Genomic DNA, 20268 nt, shown 5'->3' with positions numbered 1-20268 from the left:
GGGGCAGGGGGGGCCGGGTGATCTCCAGAGATGCCCTCGCGTCTCCTCCCGCCTGTAGCTGTTCCTGTTGCAGGAAGCTGTTGGCTCGTGTCCTCTGTAAGGTCAAAGCTGCTAAACTAAGGGGTGCTGTGCGCAGACATCCGCCGTTGGCACGAAGCGGCCGTGCCCGTACCTGGTCTCGCAGCCCCAAACCTCCCTGCACGGCACCGTGGGGGCTGCTGTGGGCCCCCAGCGCTGCGCCGCTGGGCTGTGGCTCCCGCCTGTTGTCCCTTTGTTAGCATAGGGCCCCCGGTCCTCCCGAACGCAGCCTGAAGCCGAATGCATGTGCAGCGTGAGCCCGGGCACCCGCTGACAATCATCTGCGACCTGGTCGGCGTGGCTGTCGCGAGCGCGGCATTAGGCAGGCCCCCGAAGCAAAGCGCCTGGTTCGGTGGCACTGCGGTGACGTGCCGACGGCGAGCTGCCTGAGTCATCCCTGCTGTGCATCCCCGTGGTGCGTGCCGGTGCCAGAGATCGCAGCTAGCTCTGCGGAGCGTGAGTGGTGGTGGTGGTGGTGGTGGTGTGTATTCCCTGGCTGCTGCAGCCAGCTGTAGCTGCACTGGAGCTCGCCAATTAGCTGTGCATCCGTTTGGAGCTTGGGAAGGTATTTAATGGGCTGCTCTATGACAGCCCGTGTGCTTGCTGGCTTTCTTTAAAGTTTGTCTGAATAGGAAATGCTCTTCCCAAAAAAGGGCGAATTGTGATTTCTGCCTGAACGGGCCTTGACCTGACTGTCAAGGGGAAACTGAAGAAAACGGGTGTTGAAACAGGGAGCACGCAGGGACCAATCCTTCCACCAGACTCAGCGGCTTCTCGTCGGTGTGTCGCTTCTGTGGGGTGCCGAGGGACGCTTCTGCATCCGCAGGTGGCAGCGGTGGTGTTTGGCCTTTGTGCCAGCCCTGTCGTGCAGTGCCGGAGGATGCTGCGCAGCGCTGGCCGAGGTCTGGGCTCAGCACCTCTCGTGTCCCTCCCTTTGCCGCCCTCGCGGCGGCCGCGTGGGTCTCTGCCCTCCGGAGGCACGCCGCTGCGGCTGTGTGCACCGCGCCTGGTGCCGCAGGCTGGCGGAGATGTTCCAAAATTGTTCTAGAGACGTTAGAAAAATTTCTAAATAGAACTTGTTCCCAGCAGGAGGATGCGGTTTAAAATACTGCTGGAAGCAGGCGGCACAGGGAGCTGAGGGCGGCTGCGAGTGCTCGAGGAGAAACGTCAAACTTCTGCGCTGACCTGGGGAGTGCCGGAGACCCTGGGGCGGGCCGCGGGGAAACTCTTCAGGGCTGTTACTCAGTGTGTGGGGCCGATGTTTGTGCAGTGGTCTTCCCAGATTGGAAAGGGCGTCTGTTTTAGTGACAGTAAGAGAATGGGGCAGAGCAGAAGTGAGAGCAGGCATCTCTTTACTAACCAAACTTATTTATTGCTGAGTCTTCCTGGCAAGTTAGGCTGACGTGGAAGACTGCCCAGGAGCTCTGTAGCCTTTTTGTTGGTGCAAAACATGTTAGTGTCGGAGCTCGCCAGACACATTTCTTCTGGCTAGTTAGCCAGTAAGTCTGTTAATAGGTACCAAACAGCTTAGCAGTGCTATTTTTTTCCTCCTCCAAGCTTCCAATGGACCCGAAGACTCGGAGTGTGCTACTTGTCAGCAGCGGGCTGCCAAAGCCGCCTTGGAGGATTTGGAACTAGACACTTTTTCCATTTACTCTGCAAAGTTGTTTCTCTGGTAGTACAAAAAGAAATGTTCTTGGAGCTCTTGTTACGCAAGCTGGATTTCAGAGAAGATGGCATGCAAATAATGGGCTGTGTAACTGGGAATCTCCTTGTGGGCGCCCGGCGAGGTGCTGCTAAACGAGCACACCAAGAGCAACAATTGCAATTTCAGTAATTTCAGGAGTGATGCTTTTGCCACGTGTGCAGCTGATGTATGTCAAAAGTAAGACTTCTGGAAGGAGGGCGTCTTTCTTGTCTGCACCGTGGTTTGTGTGTGTTCTCCGTGGGGTTTCTGTAGGTGCCGTGCTGTGCCTGTATCGTCGTGTTGTGATGGCACGGCACCATCAGTTCCAATGGCATCTTAAAAGGCCTGCGCAGAAGCAAGTAAGACGTTCTTACATCTTTCTGTTTACTTCTTAGATGTAAAGCCAAGCCCAAGACGAGGAGTGCTATTCTGGAGGTGTAAACGGTGCAGGGTATTTTTTACTGAGGACATTTTCACTTTCTTTCGTTTGGCGGAGCGCCGTGTGGGCAGTTGGTGTGGCGGCGTGAAGCACCTCTGAGGCCCTCAGCAGTCTGCAGTGTGGCCGGTGAGGTTCACTTCCTTTCAGCTGCAGATCTGGTGAGTAATAAGTTGGTGCTCTACCTGTAAAAGCACTTGCGGGGAGAAGCGAAGAGCCTTGAAAATGAAAAATACGTCCCGGGTTCCCGGATGTAAACGCAGCGGTAGCATGCTGAGCTGCTGGGAAGTCTGCCTTAGGAGCCGCGTGTTCTTGTAAGTCCTGCCGAGAGTCTTTTAAGGCTGGGGCAGTTCAGTCGAGCGGTCCTCACGGCTGTTCAGCTGCTGCGTGTGAAAAGGATGCTGAGTTACGATGGTCGGGCTGTGCTGCCCGTGGGCGAGGGCAGGCAAACGCCGTGACTGTAGCTTGGTGCCTGTGCACCCAGTTAGAATCGCTGCGGGCGCAGAGCACTTTGCACCTTGCTCGCACAGGTTTTTGTGTGACCGCTTGCTGAGGTCCCGGACACTAAATTGGTCGAAACGGCCCCGGCCCCGCTGCTTGCTCCCTCGCCACATGTTTCCTGCCTGCTCAGCACCCAGCCTGTGACCAGCACCGCTTGTGCAGGGCAAGAGACACGGCAGTGCGGGCTGGGAGGCTGGCGCCGAGCTCGCTGCGGTGAGGGCAAATAACTCGTACAAGATCAAATTATTTCTTAGGTGTTTTTCTCTCTTGCTCTGGCCAGCGTAAGTCGTTACTTGTGTTGTTGAACACATAAATAGAAACCGTTGACAACCCTGTTTTTTTTCCAAACGACAGGGAAGAGGAAAATTGAGGAGAAGAAACTCTGACCTCTCCTAGCAGCAAGGCCCGAGTGTGGGAGATGCATGGTAACAGGGTGAAAATAAAATGGTGAAAAAGCACAGAAGTCGGCAGTGCTGCCAGGTTTTATTGGAATTGCTTCTAGGCTGCCCGCTGTGTGGTGGTCTCTTATAACTGTTTTTGTTAAAGTTGCTTCTTCTGTGCCTTGACTGCGGAGCAGGCTAAGTTTAGGTAGTGTGGGTCTTCATCTGGGGGTCTTCCAGAAATAGATGTTGTCAGCCCTGGGCTCTGAGAGATTTTTTTTCCAGCGAGGAATTTTGTAGTTGCTCTGCTGACAGTTCTCATTCTGTCTGTGCGCCCCGTCCCCACGGCCCGTGCGTCGCTGCTTTCGTACCTGTGAAGTTTAGCAAGCTTGCTTTTTGGCATGGCAGAACGCGAGCGAGCGTCAGCATGCACCGGGGGTTTTGTGCAGTCAAGCTGAAAACTTAAATTCTGTTTGAGCAGAGCAGGTTCGGCCCGCCTGCTTTTTGTCAGCAGGAACAACGCCGCGCGTCTCCCCGACGGAGTGCCGGTGCTGAGCCGCTGCGGAGGCTTGTTGTGCTGGGGGCTGGTGAGGCTTGGCCTCGGGTTGTCGCTGAAGCGCGCTGGTCGCTTGCTCTGTTGCTTTAACTCCTGGTTGAGCTTTAGTCCATGTCTGTTCTGTGCAGAACAATTCAGAGACTTAGCGATTTCTGGAGTGAGAGCTCGGATAGGCAGGGGTGACTCTCGAGAGCGTCCCATGCCTTTTTCGCAGCGATGCGGCTCCAGGGTGGCGGTGGCTTTGTCCGCCTCCTGCAGCGGTCACGGGACGAAGACTTTGGATCTGTCTGAGGACTTCGTCGGAGGTGACCTGAGACTTCACAGCACGCTGAGTTTTGGAGACTCACCTCTGTGGGGAAGTTGTGACTCTTCTAGGCAACTTAACCTGCGCAGTCAAAAACTTGGGATAACCCAAATTACCAAGTATCTGGGGAAAATCTTGGTGATAAAAATACCGAGAAATAAATTCTGTGAGGTAACAGTGGAGTTATGTATGAAACTGGCAACTCTCCTCAGCTTGTTGAGTTACTGAGTGGCTTGACAGATTCTTAAAATGGATTATAGCTGTCACTAAAGCATCAGCTGGGGAGTGTGAATGAGCAGGGCGTTACGTTGGCAGGAGAAGAAAAATTGGTTGAAATGATTGTCCCCTGCCTTGTAAATCGTTGGGCTTTCTTGTGACACTTGTGACGTTACTGATGCTAGGTAAGAAAGATCAGAACGGTATTTGAGGCCTTCCACATGACTGCAAGGGGTTTTTTTTTGGTAGGTTTTAGCTTCTTTCTAGCCAGTGCTTTTGACAGTAAAACACTGTCCTTGATTTTCTTCTGTGCCACAGTTCCAGTGCTGTTTGGCAGTTTATTGCCATAAATAACTGCTCTGGAGAGTCCTCAGCTGGCGTTCGGTTGTCTGGCCGTGCCTGACCTTGTGGACGGGACTTCTGAAGTCTTTAACTCAGAAAGAGTGATGACTTCACGTTCAGCCTGTGTTGTACTTAACAGTTTTGAAAATATTTCCTGCGAGCTCTGCCGCCATAACGTGCTGTTTTTGCTAGGGGTCGGCTTCTCTGAAAGATTGCACAGTGCGTGGCCAAAAGTCTAAAATAGCACCCGCTCTCGGTTACGTCTATAATTACCAGTATCACTTCATGTATCTCATGATTTGCATATCGTTTTGCAAGCGTCCAGATGGAGAGGAAAATAAACTTGCCGTCACTCTGAACCTGAATTTATAAGGGATGTGTTTTAAAGTCCGGTTTGCTGCTAAGGCTGAGTTACGGAGGCTGGGAAGAGAACCCAGCGGTGGGGCGGGGGGAGCAGGCTGCCTGCCTGGCCTCTGGGGCACACCGTGGGCTCCAGGGCGAGCGGGAGAAGGCGAGTTGGATGGCCCCTTGGAACGGGAGGCCTGTGCCGCTCAGAGGAATCCTGTTATCGCAAAAGTACGGTAATATTAAAAAGTTAATCGAAGATTAAACTGAGCGCTGGCCGCAGGACTGCGGTGACGTAGCTGTCCCTGGACCCTGGGCGGTACCGTTGCTGCGGAAATGCTGTCGATGCTGCCAGTTACCCCACGGGCTGAAAAAGGCGTGAAACGTCTGTTTGGCTGTCTGGGGGAGGTGTTGAAGCCAAGCGGGCCGTCGGTTAAGGCACCGGGCAGCCTTCGGTCTCGCTCGGGAGCGACGCGAAGGCCCCGCCGTGAGGGCCGGGGTGCAGCCGGCCGCCGGGCCTCGTCTGAGACACGAATCTTCTGTTCCTAAACATGCGCTGCTAAAAGGGGTGGTAGGGAGTCTGGTTTGGTCCACAGATCGGATGTTGGCTTCTGATTTCAGCAACTTCCGTCAAGTTTCAGGCACTCCGAAAATACGCGGGGAGAGAAATCCGCTTCTGAAAGTGGTGTGAAGAGGCAGTGGGAGTTTGAGGAGGGGGTGCCCTGGGGTTTCAACACAGCTCCTGAAAAGGTGGCACCATTTAGTGTTAAGTGCATGCTGATAAATGCCTGAAGTGTCCTTTAACCGTGCAGTGGTCAGTTGGTGCGAGCTGCCCTCTCTATTTACTGTTAGGACCAGTGACAGTGGGAGTATTTAACTTCCAGTGTTATGGTCGAGTCTCAGAAGGATTGCTGGGTGGGTTTTTTTATTCTTGGTGACAATTCTTTACTCATCACACCCTTTTACCCCTGAATTCCTGCTGTTACTGTCCTTACAGAGGTACAGTTAGGAAAGAGTTGATTTCAAAAAACAAAACTTCAGAGGCTTGTTGCAAGTGCGTGGTAGTATAAAAATGCCCTGAATGGGCACCGGTGTTAAAGAGCGCTTGTGCTTCTCACTTGGTGCATCCCACAGCAAAGATGGGAAGGTTCACTGCTATATACTGTCCTCCCTCTTTTTTTTTTTTCCCTTTGGTCACCAGAAAAAAATCATAATCCAATCTTAAAGCAGGTGGGAGGGAGCTGAATGAATTCCAAAACGTATGCAAGTGGTGGTGAAACAGATGAGGGAATTGTTGGTGGCTGTCGCTGCTTTTATGTAAGCTACCTAACTGCCTGTCCCTCTCTTTACCTCTTTATGGAGATAACCTGCATAAATGCTGTTTTTCTTAGTTCGGATAGCTAAAATTCTGACTTTATTAATAAAGTCATGAGGAACATTACAGGCTATACAAAAGGCTGAGTTTAGGTAATCTTGCTTGATATTCCTGATCAACTACATGAGCGTTACCAACACAGAACAGTGGTAAGACTTTAATTTCTTTAAAGACAGCTGGTTTTGTACAGCATCAGCAGGATGTGCCTGTCCTTCGGTGGGCTCACGTCTTGCTGCTGTCAGGTGCCACCAGAACACGCGGGGAAGGCAGGAGTCTCGTTTGGCTCTTGCTCTGCCAAAGCCATGAGAATGGCTGGTTGGGGATGCTCTTTTGCCTTCGCATTGTCTCTAAGAGTTAATTTTATTATTTTTATCCAGGGAATCGAATTCTCCTCAGTGTTTTCCTCTTCCAAAGTCTCTTCCAGATAAAGAGCCCTCCAGTGCCGGTAGTTAGGAGGAGCCGCGGTGCGGATTCGCTGTGGGGAGGGCGCGCGGCAGGTGCCTGGATGAGGTTTGATCACTTTTTCCAGCTTCCGCAGTAGCAGGGGAGCCCAGGGAGAGTTCTCTGCTTAATTACGGCTTCCTCGCCCTGCCTGCTCTGAGCAGAGGAGCCCTGCGAGAAGCGTCAGAGCTGCAAGAGGAGCTCTGGTCTTCTACTTCGTTGGGTTTCAGCGATGCCAAGAGGAGAGTGATGAAAAAATCCCGTTCTGGGTGGAAGTTGGTGGCTGAAGAGAGCAGAGAGCATTACCTCTGCAGCTTCGGAGGCTCTCCTGGTGCCGAGCAGCAGGCCTGCTTCTGCTTTGGTTGCATTCAGTCACGGGCTGGGCCTGAGCCCCGCATCCCCACAGAGGTCTCCGGGAGCCTGCTGGCCTCGGCCGGGCTCCCCCAGAGGCGCTGAGCCACGCGTGGGCAACGCCGGGCCTCGCGCTGTGGTACCTGTGCTGCCGGTCCTGCACCGTCCTGTGAAACAAGGGTGGGCGCAGCGCGTCGTGCAGCCGCCTTGGCAAATCGTCCTGCACATGGGAACTCGTGAGGAGGGCTTAGGGAGGCAGTCCAGAAGCTGGGTTCGTAACTTCTTTCTCCCCTTGCTAAAGCATAAATGCTCTCAGGTGTGCCGTATTGCTCTGCTTGCTCTCTTGGCTGGCGGCGTGGATTCCAGCAGGAGCTGTAGGATCTCTCAGAAGCCTGCTGCTGCCTTACAGACCGCAGGAAGCAGCAGTGGGGAGACGCGCCGTACTCGCGGGATTATTTGGGGAGAAAAAAAGTGCAGAAAGCTGCACCGCTGTGATTTTGTGCGAGCTTAGAACAAAGCTTTGTACAAATGGGACTTTCGCTCTTGACTGATTATTTTAATTTGCATCTTTCACTTAGAGATGCGTGCCTCCAAATGCATTAACTTAAAGATATTTTTAGTAATTTCGTATATTTGGAAACATACTGTCTAATGAAAAGCTGTAAATCTGCAGTCTCTTGAATTCCTTTGGATTTTGCTCACACCAAACTTTGGGCAAGTTCCTCGGGCGTTTTGCCAGCGCTCTTTCATAAAGTGAAAGTGTTTCAATTTTTTCTGCCTTGTTCTTTCTAATGACTATTTGAAAGGTTTGGCTCATGTGTGACTACTTTGAAGCTGGAAGTCATTAAGTAATGATGAGCAGTACATTTATCAGCCTCTCATTCTTTGTATAACAACTTCATTATTTGCTTGCGTAACTGAGAGTGTTCCTTTTTTCAGGGGCTACCAGACAGGCAGCGATGACGAGGTGCTGGTATCGCGTGGTGGCACGAAGCGCTCGGCTTGTCAGGGCGGTGGTGAGCTGTGGATCCGTGTTGCTTGATGGTGCTCGCTCCCTGCAGGCCTCTGGGAGCCCTGCGGTGGCGTTCCTGGGATGGAATTTGAAAGCAACTTTGTGTCTTGTTTGCAGATTAGGACCAGAGGAGCATAGGGGTTACTAGGATTCGTCTGACTAGGTCTCATCCACGTCCCTGCGGACCCGCAGGGAGCTGCACGAGGCCAGGGAGCGGAGGCCCCGGGCGCAGCCTGCAGCCAGGAGGCTCCCCCTGGCCCCCAGCAGCACTTCTGGGCCAGGCGGGGGCCGGAGCCCTGGCACCGGGACCAGAGGCTGGGGGGTCTCCTCCTGGGGGTCTCCAAACCCACCTGGGTGTGGGGCTGGGCACCGGCTGGGGGGCACAGCAGGTGTCCCCAGCCTCAGCCAGGCTGCGGTTCTGTGCTGATCTGCTTACATCCCATCTCTGGTAGCGATGTTTAGCACCTGACAACTTTTGGTTGTGGAATTCAAGAGCTAATGTAAAAGGACACTGCAGCCTCTCCCACCCCAAAGCCCCTCGTGAACCCCTCTTCCCCCCCCCCCCCCCATCATCTTAATGACCACCTCTGGGCAGCTGCCTTGTTCTGTACCTCCTGAGGATTTGTTTTTTTACCAAAATGCTTGTCTGCGTCCTTGAGCTGTCCAAAACTTCATTATCCATTAAACCAGAGATCTGTAGAATTTTACGAAACTCTTGGCTTCAGTGGCCGGGCAGAGAATTCTGTTGATTAGCTCGTTGTTCAGAGCAATCGATTCCCTATTGATCGTCCTTAGGCGTGCTGCCGTACCAGCGAGGGCTTCCACTGTGAGCCTTGGGATGTGCGCGCTGGGGTCTGAGGCTTAGGAGCAGGTTTGGCACAGTAGCAGCCACAGGCATTTGATTTCCAAACCCCAAAACGTGCTGCTGGAATGAGGAAGGCAGGCGGCTCACAGTTACCTAATCCAAAGTAGGTATAACTCTGAATTCAAAAGCTGTGTCTTACTGCTGGATTGCAGTGACTCTAACTCACGCTGAGGTATTTCTGTGAAGTGATGTGGGTCTTAGTTTAAAGCCATTCCCCCTGCCCTACCCCTACCCCCCGGCACAGAGTCCCTCCCCAGCCCTCCTGCAGCCCCTTCGGGCCCCGGCAGCCCGCTGGGAGCTCTCCCCGGAGCCTTCTCTTCTCCAGGCTGAGCACCCCCAGCTCCCTCAGCCCGGCCCCGCAGCAGAGGGGCTCCAGCCCCTGCAGCATCCTCGTGGCCTCCTCTGGCCTCGCTCTAATCTTTATGACTTCATTGTGGAACCTGGGACCGTTTCAGTCTCCCCATAGAAGGCTTTTGAAAAAGAATTGGCTAATAGCCGTCCAGTTACCTTGGTACTGCTCTGTCTGTACATCTGCTGTTTGGAGTGTCTTTTAAAATTCATATCCTAAATTATACTACATTTCTCTAAAAATCTGTGAGTACAGGGAGTATGTTTACCTCTTGAGTTTGTTCCCCTCACCGTACTTCAGGATATCACTGAAGCCATTAGTTGTTATTGTGAAGCGGGTAATTTCTCCCGTTAGACGTGAGAGACTTTGACAACCCAGAAACGTGTGCATGTGAATTTCTTCTGGGTCGACTCTAATACAGTTTTAAACGTGTAGGCAAATGCAACTGGTTAACCTGCAGTGAGTTTAGCAAGAAATGCAGATTCTCAGAAAGAAGGCAGAACACAGACACTTTTACCGTGCCTTATTGTGCCTTTTTGTGCCAGATCTGGCAGCCGAGTTGCAAACACACTGCGCCTCAGAAGGGAGTCAGGCCGGAACCTGAGCAGTGTTCACAGCGTGGGAAAGGAACGAGCCGCGGGATCCGGATCTGTGTCGGTGGCGTTGAAGCGCAGCAGATCCCTTGTCCTGCCGCTCCTCTCTGAAAATCCTTCCCTTAACTATTTTAATTAGAATAATTGAAGAAATTGAAGAAAAAATTGAGGGAGAGAGCATAAAAAGATGACAACCGTAAGTGTGAGGCTGATGTCAGACAATTGCAGCGTTGGAGATTAAATTTTCCTTCTTTTCAGACTAGAAGGACAGCGCTGCGGGGGCTTGTTTCCTTCACGCCAGGATGTGGGAAGGCCGTCCCAGGGAGACGGGGCTCGGTCGTGTCCCCGAGGCGCTAAATACGAAGATCCTTGAAATGCTTTTCCAGGGAGAGCGAGATGGGTCCTGGTCCCCCCTCTGTGCGTCTCGCTCTGTGCACCCGGTGTTACAGGGAGCTTTTGGGGCTCGCTGGGGACTGTACGTGAGGCCTCAGCTCCATGTGGGCTGTGTAAATGCCCTAACGCCTGCTCGGCTCCGGGGCTCGGGAAGTTCCGCAGGGCGCTGCTCGTGCCAGGATTCAAACACGGCTGTAACAGAGTTGGGGCTGGAGTAGTCGCACGGGTTGTGCAGAGCCGAGAAGCATGGTTTATCTGGACAGGCACAGCAAGCAAACGTCCAAATGATAGAGATGTTTTGAATTTCCGTAACAAAGTAGCTTTTAAGTACTAATTGTCGTCTGTTAAACTTGTACTAAAGTTGTTATTCAGAGCTTTTCTTCTCACCTGTCACTTTTAAGTAGAAATACAGCAAATATCCAAACCACAGATTAATTTCCAAAACAGTTTGGCTCTTTAAGGGCTACGTAGAAGCAGGAAGTTTAGTGTCCTCTCGAGTTCTGTGTCAAGGTGTTCACGTGGTACTGAGGATGGGGTGATGCTGACTTCTGTGGACAGCCGGGTGCTTTCTGAGCAGCGCTCGCTGGGCCTCGGGGTCAGATTTGAAATCGGTGCAGCACTGTGCTGCGCTCGGTTATCGTCTGTAACGTTTAAATGATGTGGTAGGGTGAGTGCTGGGGAAAAGGAAAGGCATCAACGTTACAGACCTTAAATACGCGCAGTAAGGCCTTGTGTGCTCTGCCCCTTCCAGCTAAGGCTTCGGGTGAGTGCATCTCCAGCTAAGGAGCCGCTGACAACGTGATGAGAGCGCGGTGCCCTGCGAGCGTGCTGCCGTGCTGGCAGTGATGTGTGCGGGGCTGGAGGCGCGTGGAATGCCTGCCCTGGTAAACCTGAGCGTGTTTGGGGTCGGGGCAGCTCGGGAGCTGTCCTTGGGCACGGGCGCCAACAGACACTTTGTGTGGCGATGTGCCCGTGGTGCAGGGGCCCTGGCTTTGGGCAAGGCAGGGGACGGGGCGGGCGAAGCCGAGCTGGTCCCACCGCGAGTCCTCGGCTGCAGCCGCTGGGAGCTGGCTCCTGGCCCCTGCGCCCTCCTGAAGGCGGGAGGGCCCCCGGCCGAACGTGAAGCGCGTGCATTGTTGCTGCCGGCACTCTTGGAACGAGTGAAAATAGCCTTTCGGTTTCCTTGGCAACCTCAAACTTTCTTTTGAAGCGATGTCAGGAAAGCAAGCATGCTCTTGACCGAGGTACGGCTCTCGCAGCTGAAGCGAAGGGGCGGTTAACCCCTGTGCTCTCACGGCCTGATGGAAAGGTTCACGCTCCTCCCGTGCTACAGGAGGGGAGGGGTGATTAAAAGGACTCATCTGACGTGCTGCTGGCCTTGCACACCTACGGTACTATCACGGATTTTGTTTGAGTAAAGGGCTGTGGGGAAGTTTGTTCAGGCAGAAGTCTTTGACTGTCAGTTACCCTTGGTTAACAATCACTTTCTAAATTTTTTTCCAGGATAGGAAGCTCGAGAGAGAATTCACACTGGATGAAAATAATTTTCTGAAGCTGGATATATTCCAGGAACTGTAACCCAAATGTTTCTCTGTCCGTGGAGAAGATTTCACGTTTGAAATAACTTCTACTGAAGGTACGCACGTCTGCCTTTTCTTTTGAAGCTCGGTAATGACATCACGTTTCGTATTTCTGTAGTGCGTGTGCTGGTGGTCGCTGGTGAGATTGTTCCTGATATTTAATACCTGGAGGCATTTGAGAGGGAACTGTAACGTCGCTGGGAGGGTCCCGCTGATGGTTCGGGGCTGGTTGCGTACAGCTGGGGAGCTCTGCTGCTGTTGGATCTGCAGGCTGGTCCTGGTGTGCTGGTCGGGATACTCCCTAAAACCAGGCTAAACCGCCAAGTGCTTCTCAAAACATGAACCTGAATTTCATGCCCATAGTTAATGGGAAGAAGACGGAACTTGTTTTTTTAACTTTCTGGTGGCTATCTCTAATTCTGGAAACTGCTCGTGGCTGTTCTAAGAAGCAGCAACATGGAAATGACACACAAAAAGCTTGGTCATTGGGGTAGTGAAAGTGAATAGGCGTGACGTGAAAGTGAAAGGTTTTCATCAGGTGAAACTGGAAGCATGCACCAAAGTGATCAAGCAGGCAGCTTAAAGCAAGCAAGTGGAAGTGCCCTTTCATGCAGCGTGTAATTACCCAGGGGACTTGGTGCCCCAGGTTATTTGGAGGTGTCCTGGCTGCCGCGAGGCAGGATGCTGGGCTGGCTGCTCGTGGGAGCAGGCAGTCCTTGCTGGATCCATGCACGTGGTGGAGCCAATGGACTCGGTCATGTTCCTGTTGGTATTTCAGTTAGGAAAAGCTTTCTTAGTGCTACAAAGGCAAGAGACTGTGTGAAGAAAGGTTTACCGGGGGAGTAGGCTGTGAAGGAGCCTCGTTTCCTCTAGAAAAGTAGTCAGCCTGCTAAATCCTTGGATGGAGAGAAGGCTCTTAAAGCTCCTGAGAGAATTCAGGAGATCCCAAGTTTTGTTGCAGAAAAGTGCAGGTTGCAGGTGAGCTGTGGGAAGAGATGCTGCTGCTGCTGGAGCTGGTTACGGTTATGGAGCCTGTCAGACCCGATGGTTTGAAACTGGTGAAAATGGTTCTAGAAGCCATTTGAGCTGCAGCACATGGATAGTAACAAGGCATGTGGTTGTCTGTGCCAGCAAAATAGATAGAAATAGAAAATAGTGGTTGGAAGTAAGTGTAGCCCACTCTGACAAATTGCAGTCATTCTCGAGCCCCAGCTGGCTCAGGACGCTGATACCTGCTCCTGCTAAGGATATATATGCCTTGGGGAAGCTGAGAACAGGGTTGGGGGACGGTGGGCACTCCAGCTTGCTGACAGTCTCCAGGTTAGTGGTTTATTCTGAACTAGCACGGCTGCAAAACATTTGAGGGTCCTTTATAAACCAGGTTTCTGTCAGCTGGTCTAATGAACTCGTTTGAAGACAATCGAGCTTTTGGACGCCATAACCTTCTATGCCAGTAAGTTCCACAGGGTTTTTTCTTGCTGTGTGGAACACAATTAGTACTTCATTCTGCCTGTTTTTAAATTGGCTGCTTGATAGCTTCGAGGTGTCGCCATTCTGAGGTTTGTCGGAAGCTGTAAATGACTGCCTATCCTCCTCCTCAATGCCACTCACGCCGCTCTTTGTATCTGCTGGTTTCCTGAGCTGAAGCCATACATCAAGTCAGGTTTCATGCGCCTTCCTTGGGAAGCTGTTTCCTGCTCTAGTTCTGCTCGGTCCCTTACGGGAGCTGATCAGACCAGCTGTACTTGTTCTAGCTCTGCTCTCTTCTGAGAGAAGCTAACCAGACCAGTGCTTGAGATGCAAACACACGATAGTCAAAAACGAAGTCACGCCTTCTGTTTACTTGCTTATTCCTACTTGTAATAAATCCTGATGCTACTTTTACGCCCTTGGCTGCTGCTCTGTGTTGAGATCCTTGAGCAGTGGCTCCACGATCTTCTCCAAGCGGCTGTAACAAGCAGGATCTGTTTAATTTGTGTGTTAAAGTACCGCATTTCTTCAGAGGAGGGCCGCTTGTTCGCTCAGTGCTGCAGCACTCGGGCCCAGCGAAGCCCTCCGGAAGCCGGGGCGGTGGCTCCGTCCCGAGATAGCTCCGCGAGCCCGCGGGAGGAAGGAAGGATAGCTCCCGAGCGCGGGGTGGGCAGGCAGCGGAGCGCGAGTGTGTGAGAGTTCAGGGGAAAGAAACCGGTGGCGTGGGAGGGCGTGGGATACGTCTCGGATCAGCGCGGAGCAGATGGGCGGCCTGGCTGCAGGACCCACGGAGAAGGAGGCTTCCTGAGGAGCAGAGGGCACTGCGGGTGCCGGCGGGTCCCAGGAGCTCCCGGGTCGGGCTGGAGCAAGCCGAGAGGCGGGGGCTCGCCCGTCGGCCCTTGGGGACGGGGCACGTCGCCTGCCCTCTGTTCAGAGGGCACCGTTAGCGTGCCGTAGCGAAGGTGTTGGCACTCCGGTCTGAAGGCACCGGGTGGCTGCAGGGCCCTCATCGGGGGGCATTAACAACTCGCAGGTGGCTGCTCGGGGCTGGGTTTTCTGCCGTGAGCAGTGCCTGCCTTTGTCAGCACGGAGTTAAAGCTGCCATTTTCTTGTCCAGTTGCTTATAACCATGCGAGCATCCTGCAGCTGTTTGTCAGCTTCGATTAGGCTTACGCTAAATATTTTTCTGTTGCTAGTAAATGCTGCTACCTTGCTGCTCGTCTTTCTTCCGATATTACTTACAAATACGTTGAGGAGCACTGGCTCTTTTGGGACCTTACTTGCTGCATTTTTCTTTTACTTCCTTTGCTTTTACCAGCTGCTGATTGACAAGAAACTGAGCTCTTCTTTAGGATTAATTGGAGCAGTCTATGTAAAACTCTTCTTTGGGGTTTCAGGCGAACCATTGATCTTACTGTTCTTGTCCATCTGTTTGTTTTTGTTGTGATTTTAATAAATTGCATAACAATTTGCTTTAAGCAAACTCTTTGAAAGTATGTTTCAGGCGTCAAGTTCAGCAGGTTAAATAATGTGACACTTTATTTCCTGCACTGGTTGTTCAGCATCAGTGTTTTAAAGCTGTCAAGTTCTTGGGTGAGTACCATTAGTCCTGGTGATCTGTTGGCAGCTCACTCACAGGCGTGTTCTGAAGCTGTCTCTGTTCGTGGTGCAGTTTGAGATAATTCTCCAGGTGGTTTTCTTTTTCCCTTTGTAGAAAAGTTTGATCATTTATGCTTATAGGGGAAACAAAGGAAATTCTGTATAAAAATTGGGCAAAAAAAAAAAATCAAAATTAAATTAATTTCAGGAATCCACGTCTGGTAAGACTAAAGAGACCCGATGAAGTGAGTGAGACCTAGGGGACTCTTCACCTGTGACATAGCTGCTGGGGTGGTTGCTCTGTCACATTTTCACTACAGACAGGATGTTACAGGAAAGTCAGAAAGATTCAAAAACGCTTTCTTTTTGGAAACAAGAAGGATAATATACTACTCTCAGCATTTCCATGTGTTTCCACTTAGTAACTAAGTGGAAAATGTTCAATGTTTTATTTTATCAGGAATAGGCTTAAATAAAAAATCCGTAAATCTTGGTAATTTCCTCCCAGTTTCCAGGAGGAGTTGCCTGTGGTGATTTCTGGCCCTCCAAAGTTCGTTTTTACTGGTCTTGGAGTACTGAATGCTCTGAGAGTGTTCTAGAAGGTAGGAAAATGGTGTGGGATTTGTGTGCGCGTGCGCCCGTATTCAGTAAAGCTCAGGGTAGCCTTTGGTAACTATGGAAATAGCTACAGGAGTGATCCTGGACAAAATGCAAATGCAGTAATTAAGACACAAACTCATCCGAAGTTTTAGGGAAAGAAGGAAATGTGTGCAGTTATGGCAGCCAGAGGAGAACTGCAAGGTGCTGTAGGTGTTACGGTAACACAAGTATCGGTCTGTCAGGCGATGAATTTTAACCACGTGTTACTTCTGCAGGCTTTTTTTTCTAGTGAATGTAGAGGCCTCTCCACCAAACTTAATGACACTCGGTGAGGGCTTTAAAAAGAGACCTCCCTGCACCCCAGCGCAACTGTTAACTGAAATAAAAGCCTGACCACAAAGCGGAAATTGCTGCTACACGGAAGGATGAGATGAAGTGAGACAGAAGGGGTAGAACAGTCGCTAAAGGCCCCCCAAAGGAGAAAGTAGGTTTTTGACACTACTTGGGTAAGCAATGAGACAAAACGTAGCGCAGACTTTGAAACACACGCAGTGAGAGAACTGTATTTATTTTGTGTAGTTGTCTAGCCCAGGATCTGTGCTCAGTCACGAATTGCTGTGCGTGTTCTGCTGGTTCTTGATTGAAGCCTTTGCATACCTTGTAAATATTAAAACATTCCTGGAGTGTAGTGTTGGCAAATAGCAAGTGTTTGAATGACAGCTTAATTCTACATCCATGAAATTTAGAAATGTTCTCCACCAAGCAGTTAATCTTCAGAAATGGCATTACACAGTTGCAGGAAGCTTGTTTCCTGAAGCCGTCATGGTTCTCCCTTCTGTGCTCCAGTTCAAATGCAATACAAGCAACTTTAAAGGACTTGCAGTTGTCTGACTGAAAAAGCAAAAGCTATTGCTAGTTTGCAGCTGACACGGATGATCCAGACTGAGTCCTGGTACCCGAGGTGCGGCAGATGCCAGGAGAAAGGTGTGTGTGGACGTGTTAGGGCCTCATCTGGTTTGGTACCCGAACGTACCAGGGCTTTAGTGCAGCTGTGCAAGTATCTGATACATACAGTTCATTCATTTTATTAACAAACTGGAAGGGCGGTGATACTTAACTTGCTCAGAAGCATGTAGGAAATATTTGTCTTTCTGCTCCGGTACTGAATTACAAGACTAACAAGCCCTGCCTCCTCAGAGCTCTGCATCTAATATTTCTTGCCCACAAAACGTGGGGAGGAGGAGGGGATGTGATACCGACCGGCAGGCACTGAAGAGCAAAAACCTTGCTGCAACAAATCCAGGTCCTTCCCTGCTCACACAGGTGAGCAGTGCTTATAGAAAATTGCAACAGCTAAGCCACTTAGCATTTAAAAATACAAGGAACACCTTTTGGTCACCTTAGTTTTGTTCATTTTTTTTCTCCTGTTCTCCATCTCCTCAGTAAGCTGCTTTTTTTGTGTCTCCTCCCTGTGTCTGGAAAGCACCTGCCTGCCTTCAATGCTGTTAATTGGCATAAAGGAATCAAGTCAGTCTTCTATACAAAACGTTCTGAGCCTGACCTGGTTCTTGCTGTCGGTTGCAGTATGAAATATTTCCTTTTCTTTCTTTTAATGGTGTGATTTGTCAGAGCTCCCTGCTGGTGGCAGCCTGCAGTGATGCGCTGGTTGTTCCTCCAGCTTGACAGAGCACGCCTGGTTTACGAGGAGTCTTGCTTTTGCAACCGCAAGCAAGAACAGAAGAAAACTGACAAATCAGGGGACTAAACTGTGACTTTATTTTGACACCAAAGATGATTGTCATAGGACAGCAAAGCACGTTACAAGTTGTATTTAAGACAGTTTCTTTCTACTTGTTTTACAGCCTGTAGCTCGCCCCAGCCAATACAGGATTGCCAGAGCCTCCTCTCCTGTTCAGTAGCTCCCTGTCAATAAAGGTTTTCTATTACCCTGTGGTATTGAAGATGCAGAGGATGGGGAAAGTGCATTTGTTCATAGCGATTAAAAATACACCTACGTTATTTTAGGTATAAACGAAAACAGGATCTTAAGGAAACTGTTCAGTAAACTTTTTGCCCAGGTAAAATCCCTTGCAACTGGGTGTCAAGTGCACTGACGTGATTGAAATAACTCCTTGAAAATAAGTGACCCAGGTCTGTTCCTGTTAGGTCACTGTAAAAAGCCGGACTCCAAAGCTGTGTGAACAACCCTGGTTCGTTGTGATGTAATTTGGCGACACTCTGAAGGTGTTAAAGGTCAGTACCAGTAACTGCTTCAGAGCTGATTAAAGCAGTTGGGGAAAATTAAGTCCTCAAGTCCCTTACAAACTGTTGAGAACAGCGTGTCTCGGCTGATTCGGGGACAGCATTGCTTGGTAGCCTTCTGGCAGCTCCCTCCACGTTGCTCTGACCTAGGCTGCCGTACAGACACCACCAGCGCAGCGTGAGCAGGCCCTGCAAACCCCAGGCCTGTGGAGCTCCAGGCTCCTGCTGGAACAGGGAGACCTGCGGCTTCTGCCTCTGCTGGCTGGAAGCAGTGCGCTGCTTCTTGTTGCCTTTTCCACTGCTGAAGGCAACCTGCAGGTTGGACAGGTGTCATTCGGACAGCTATAGTGAACATGTTTCAATTTTTTTCCCCAAACAAAAGGGCTGGAAACAGCTTTAAATTTAAAAAAAAAAAATAAAATCAAGAGTTAGCTTGAGCAGCAAGAATGTGAACCTTGACCCAAACGTGTTTATCCTCGTGTTCTCATGTTCTGATTTAACTTTTTTTTTTTCTTGTTGTCTGAGGAAGGAAAGTGAAACTTGAGGAGTGGTGTAGCAGGGATTGTTTTGAATACCTCCATGTCTGTAAGCAGCCTGTTGGTATCTCAAACGAACTTTGCCTCTACTACAAATAAAGACAGGCTGGTGGTGGAGGATAACAGCTTGGTGAAGAAATACCCAGTTAAGGAAAGCTTATTTTAAGCTGTTCACAGCTGCGAATCTCTACAACATCCTTCTACTGCTAAGGACGTGCCAGTTTTATAAAATTGGAAACTTAAACATGGGGACAATAAGTGAACCGTGGTACGTAGGGTTTTTTGGTACGTAGGGTAGGTGTAGGTACATAGAGGTTTTTGTCATATGAGGCGGGGGGAAGAATGACAACTAAGTAGCTGAAAAGGAACACTGTTAGTAAAATTTAGAAAACTCAAGTTCATTTTGACTGGTAACTCTTTAGGCTCAATGGTTAATGCTGCTTAGTTTCGTGTTTGGGTAACTGAACCTACAAGATGGTGTCACATCAATAATTGTAAGGCCGAGACAAAGTTGTGTAGAAGCTTACATTTCTCCAGATGCGCGTATTAAAGTGCACCTGGCTAAACTGATCCCTCAGAGCTCTGAGCACCACAACTCGCTGGCAGGTACTGGGAAGCATGGGGAGGGAGCTGGGCATTGTGCTAAAGGTTTAAGCACCCACAGGGGCTCCTGTGCTGGAGGGCAGCTGTGGGGCCTCCCCTCCGGTGTGGGGTCCCTTTCCTTACCGCCACGCAGCCACGGGTGGTGGCTGGGAAGGCTGGCTGTGGCCGTGGTGCCGATCTTGGTGGGTTTTGGGGATGCCAGGAAGGCACGGAGGGCCTGCCGGTCTGAGAACTGGGACCTCCTCAACGGGAATGGATGTGCGGGAAGCAGTGCAGTTCACTTCAAAGGCCGTAGGGACGACGGTGAGCTCTGTAAGAAGATTCAGCAGTCCTGCAAGAGGAAACAGTGCAGACCACAAAATTACTCAGTGTAGGTGGGATGTTCCTTGTCCTGCTCTGAGCGGAAAATAGTGTCCGTGCCTCTGAGGCAGTGGCACAGCCCCCCGAGGAGGCCACTTCTGCTTTTGTCCTCATTCAGATACAGCCACGCACCATCAGCTTCGATAGTGACCGCGTAGCTTGCGGTGAACAGAGTACGCTTCATTTCCTAACCTCTCATTACTGACTTCCCTGCATGGGTCTGGGTAGTGCTGCCGTTTCCAAACGTAGCTTTTGCAGCAGGGTAGAACCTGCCTTTCAGCTACAGAGAGCCCTCCGTTCCCGCTGGGTGAAAAGGCCCGAGAGCGCCCTGCTTTGTGCGATGGCTCAAATTGCATCAGCCACCCCATCAAAACCTGCAGCTAGGGCACAGAACTCTGAATGCTTAATAGTTGGGAACGCTCTAAAACAGGCAGTTAACGTCCGCTTCTTTCTGGTCTTCTGTCCTGGAAATCTGAAACTTTCTATTTTTTTTTCCATTAGGTGTGTAAGATGCCCCTGACTTGATTTAATTTCCTGGTTTTTCTTTTCTTGAGCTGTGCAATGCCACATGCTGCTAGAGAAAGGATGCTCTTTTGTATTCCTGTTTCTTGGCAGCTCCTTGTCTTTGTCTACCTCTCGTGATGTGCCGTTTTGTATTCCTTAACTTTATAAGTGGCTTCTAGTGGTTGTAGTTTAGTGTTTAGAAGTTCCTTGCTCTTAGCTTTCTGTTATGTCATCCTTAAGACACTGCAGTGACTCTTTGTAAGTCATGCATCACAAGAAGAAATTGTAAATGCAATTTATTGATCTTGTAATACTCAGACTCTTTAGCTGTTTTCAGTTTCTCTGTTATTCAGTGGGAATTTTTTTCTTATCAGCTGTTTGGAAGGAGGAGAAGATGCACTTCTTTGGTTTATAGAAAAAATGTGGATGCATTTCTTAGTACCAAAACCAGACTTTCTCATTCTGCCTTCTGTCTCTGAGACCCTGTGGTGGGTCCTGTCGATGGGCTGGAGCGTGCTGATTAATGCTGC

General features: G+C 50.6%; 1 protein-coding gene across 2 annotated transcripts in view; it reads left to right on the top strand.

The window, feature by feature from the left end:
- The window catches only part of PPP6R2 (protein phosphatase 6 regulatory subunit 2), a 113327-nt gene that overhangs the window by 16369 nt on the left and 76690 nt on the right, over positions 1–20268 (top strand). The window contains exons 2-3 of one of the 2 annotated variants that reach the window (XM_083835897.1): positions 2161–2362; positions 11728–11860. The gene's annotated coding sequence lies outside the window, so the exon portion shown is untranslated. The remainder of the gene's footprint in view (positions 1–2160; positions 2363–11727; positions 11861–20268) is intronic. The other variant, XM_083835896.1, reaches the window with a different exon arrangement.

The sequence above is a fragment of the Anser anser genome (assembly GCF_964211835.1).
Source record: "Anser anser genome assembly, chromosome: 1".
Classification (NCBI taxonomy): domain Eukaryota; kingdom Metazoa; phylum Chordata; class Aves; order Anseriformes; family Anatidae; genus Anser; species Anser anser.
This window is presented reverse-complemented; position numbering and strand designations above follow the sequence as displayed.